General features: G+C 42.6%; 1 non-coding gene across 1 annotated transcript; it reads right to left on the bottom strand.

The window, feature by feature from the left end:
• Positions 1-280: 280 nt before the first annotated feature.
• Positions 281-388, bottom strand: LOC112704540 (small nucleolar RNA R71). Its single transcript, XR_003155161.1, has one exon. It is a non-coding gene; the product is annotated as a small nucleolar RNA R71 (small nucleolar RNA).
• Between the last annotated feature and the right edge of the window lie 4,008 nt (positions 389-4,396).

Here is a 4,396-nt window from a genome sequence, read left to right as displayed (position 1 = left end):
GCTTAAGCCTCAATTAGTTTCTCTAATGCAACAGAATTGCAAGTTCCATGGACTTCCATTGGAAGATCCTCATCAGTTTTTAGCTGAATTCTTGCAAATCTGTGACACTGTCAAGACTAATGGGGTTGACCCTGAGGTCTACAGACTTATGCTATTCCCTTTTGCTATAAGAGACAGAGCTAGAATATGGTTGGACTCACAACCTAAAGAAAGCCTGAACTCTTGGGAAAAGCTAGTCAATGCCTTCTTGGCAAAGTTCTTTCCACCTCAAAAATTGAGTAAGCTTAGAGTGGAAGTCCAAACCTTCAGACAGAAGGAAGGAGAATCCCTCTATGAAGCTTGGGAAAGATACAAACAATTAATCAAAAAGTGTCCCTCTGATATGCTTTCTGAATGGAGCATCATAGGTATTTTCTATGATGGTCTGTCTGAACTGTCCAAGATGTCTTTGGATAGCTCTGCTGGAGGGTCTCTTCATCTGAAGAAGACGCCTACAGAAGCTCAAGAACTAATTGAAATGGTTGCAAATAACCAATTCATGTATACTTCTGAAAGAAATCCTGTGAACAATAGGACAAATCAGAAGAAAGGAGTTCTTGAGATTGATACTCTGAATGCCATATTGGCTTAAAACAAAATATTGACTCAGCAAGTCAATATGATTTCTCAAAGTCTGTCTGGAATGCAAAATGCACCAGGTAGTACTAAGGACGCTTCATCTGAAGAAAAAGCTTATGATCCTGAGAACCCTTCAATGGAAGAGGTGAATTACATAGGAGAACCCTATGGAAACACCTATAATCCTTCATGGAGAAATCATCCAAATCTTTCATGGAAGGATCAACAGAGACCTCAACAAGGTTTCAACAATAATAATGGTGGAAGAAACAGGTTTAGCAATGGCAAGCCTTTTCCATCATCTTCTCAGCAACAGACAGAGAATTCTAAGCAGAACCACTCTGACTTAGCAACCATGGTCTCTGATCTAATCAAAACCACTCAAAGTTTCATGACTGAAACAAGGTCCTCCATTAGAAACTTGGAGGCACAAGTGGATCAGCTGAGCAAGAAAATTACTGAACTCCCTCCTAGTACTTTTCCAAGCAATATAGAACAAAATCCAAAAGGAGAGTGCAAAGCCATCAACATGGCCGAATTTGGAGAGGAGGAAGAGGCAGTGAACGCCACTGAGGAAGACCTCAATGGACGTCCACTGGCCTCCAATGAGTTCCCCAATGAGGAGCCATGGGAATCTGAGGCTCAAAATAAGACCATAGAGATTCCATTGGATTTACTTCTGCCATTCATGAGCTCTGATGAGTATTCTTCCTCTGAAGAGGATGAGTATGTCACTGAAGAGCAAGTTGCTAAATACCTTGGAGCAATCATGAAGCTAAATGACAAGTTATTTGGTAATGAGACTTGGGAGGATGAACCCCCTTTGCTCACCAAAGAACTGGATGACTTGTCTAGGCAGAAATTACCTCAAAAGAGACAGGATCCTGGGAAGTTTTCAATACCTTGTACCATAGGCACCATGACCTTCAAGAAGGCCTTGTGTGACCTAGGGTCAAGTGTAAACCTCATGCCTCTCTCTGTAATGGAGAAGCTATGGATCTTTGAGGTGCAAGCTGCAAAAATCTCACTAGAGATGGCAGACAATTCAAGAAAACAAGCTCATGGACTTGTAGAGGATGTTCTGGTAAAAGTTGAAGACCATTACATCCCTGCTGATTTCATAGTCCTAGAGACTGGGAAGTGCATGGATGAATCCATCATCCTTGGCAGACCCTTCCTAGCCACAGCAAAGGCTGTGATTGATGTTGATAGAGGAGAATTGATCATTCAAGTGAATGGAGAATCCTTTGTGTTTGAGGCTCAAGGATATCCCTCTGTCATCATAGAGAGGAAGCATGAAGAGCTTCTCTCAAAACAGAGCCAAACAGAGCCCCCACAGTCAAACTCTAAGTTTGGTGTTGGGAGGCCACAACCAATTTCTAAGTTTGGTGTTGAACCCCCACATTCAAACTCTAAGTTTGGTGTTGGGAGGTTCCAACATTGCCCTGAGTATCTGAGGCTCCATGAGAGCCCACTGTCAAGCTAATGACATTAAAGAAGCGCTTGTTGGGAGGCAACCCAATGCTATATTTTATCTATTCTCTTTTGTTATTTTATGTTTTCTGTAGGTTGATGATCATGAGAAGTAACAAAATCAATGAAAAAAGTAAAAATAGAAAGAAAAACAGCAAGAAAAACAGCACACCCTGGAGGAAGAACCTGCTGGCGTTTAAACGCCAGTAAGGCTAGCAGATGGGCGTTTAACGCCCAGTCTGGCACCATTCTGGGCGTTTAACGCCAGAAAGGGGCACCAGACTGGCGTTAAACGCCAGAAAAGGGCAAGAACTTGGCGTTAAACGCCAGAAATGGGCACCAGCCCGGCGTTTAACGCCAGAATTGGCACAAAGAGCAATTTAGCTCGCCACTTGGTGCAGGGATGACTTTTCCTTGACACCTCAGGATCTGTGGACCCCACAGGATCCCCACCTACCCCACCACTCTCTCTCTTCTTCACCCATTCACCAATCACCTCAACTCCTCTTCCCCAAAAACCCTTTACCTATCAAATCCCATCTTTCTCTTCACCACTCACATCCATCCTTCATAAAACCCCACCATTCAAATTCAAACCACTTCCCTCCTAAACCCACCCTCCCATAGCCGAACACTACCCCTCTCCCCACCCCTATATAAACCCATCTTCACTCCTTCATTTTCACACAACCTAAACACTACTTCTCCCCCTTTGGCCGAACCACAAAGCCTCCTCCATCTCCTTTATTTCTTCTTCTTCTACTCTCTTCTTTCTTCTTTTGCTCGAGGACGAGCAAACCTTTTAAGTTTGGTGTGGTAAAAGCTTTGCTTTTTTGTTTTTCCATAACCATTTATGGCATCCAAGGCCGGAGAAACCTCTAGAAAGAGGAAAGGGAAGACAAAAGCTTCCACCTCCGAGTCATGGGAGATGGAGAGATTCATCTCAAGGGTGCATCAAGACCACTTCTATGAAGTTGTGACCTTGAAGAAGGTAATCCCCGAGGTCCCTTTTAAACTCAAAAAGAGTGAATATCCGGAGAGATCCGAAGAAGAGGTTGGGAAGTTCTTACCAACCCCATTCAACAAGTCGGAATCTTAATGGTTCAAGAGTTTTATGCCAATGCATGGATCACCAAGAACCATGATCAAAGTGTGAACCCGGACCCAAAGAATCGGCTTACTATGGTTCAGGGGAAATACTTGGATTTTAGTCCGGAAAATGTAAGGTTGGCATTCAACTTGCCCATGATGCAAGGAGATGAACACCCTTACACTAGAAGGGTCAACTTTGATCAAAGGTTGGACCAAGTACTCATAGACATTTGTGAAGAGGGCGCCCAATGGAAGAGAGATTCAAGAGGAAAGCCGGTTCAACTGAGAAGGCATGACCTCAAGTCTGTGGCTAGGGGATGGTTGGAGTTCATCCAACGCTCAATCATTCCCACTAGCAACCGGTCCAAAGTTACTATAGACCGGGCTATCATGATTCATAGCATCATGATTGGAGAAGAAATAGAAGTTCATGAGGTTATATCCCAAGAACTTTATAAGGTGGCGGACAAGTCCTCTACCTTGGCAAGGTTAGCCTTTCCTCATCTCATTTGTCACCTCTGTTATTCAGTTGGAGTTGACATAGAGGGAGACATCCCCATTGATGAGGACAAGCCCATCACTAAGAAGAGGATGGAGCAAACAAGAGACCCCTCTCATCATCAAATCCCTGAGATGCCTCAAGGGATGCACTTTCCTCCACAAAACTATTGGGAGCAACTAAACACCTCCCTATGAGAATTGAGTTCCAACATGGGACAACTAAGGGTGGAGCACCAAGAACATTCCATTCTCCTCCATGAAATTAGAGAAGATCAAAGAATCATGAGAGAGGAGCAACAAAGACAAGGAAGAGACATTGAGGAGCTCAAGCACTCCATAGGATCTTCAAGAGGAAGAACAAGCCGCCATCACTAAGGTGGACCCGTTCTTTAATCTCCTTGTTCTTTATTTTTCTGTTTTTCAAAAATTATGCTTATGTTTATCTATGTTTGTGTCTTGTGATCATTAATGCCTTAGTGTTTATGCCTTAAAGTTATAAATGTCCTATGAATCCATCACCTCTCTTAAATGAAAAATGTTCTTAATTGAAAAAGAGAAGAATTGCATGAATTTTGAATTTTATAACAGTTTAATTATTTTAAAGTGGTGGGAATACTTTTGTTTTCTGAATGTATGCTTAAACAGTGCATATGTCTTTTGAATTTGTGGTTCATGAATGATGGCTCTTGAAAGAATGATGAAAAAGGAGACA

The sequence above is a fragment of the Arachis hypogaea genome, chromosome 7 (assembly GCF_003086295.3).
Source record: "Arachis hypogaea cultivar Tifrunner chromosome 7, arahy.Tifrunner.gnm2.J5K5, whole genome shotgun sequence".
Lineage (NCBI taxonomy): Eukaryota > Viridiplantae > Streptophyta > Magnoliopsida > Fabales > Fabaceae > Arachis > Arachis hypogaea.
The sequence above is the reverse complement of the archived record's forward strand: the minus strand, read 5'-3'. Positions and strand labels throughout refer to the sequence as shown.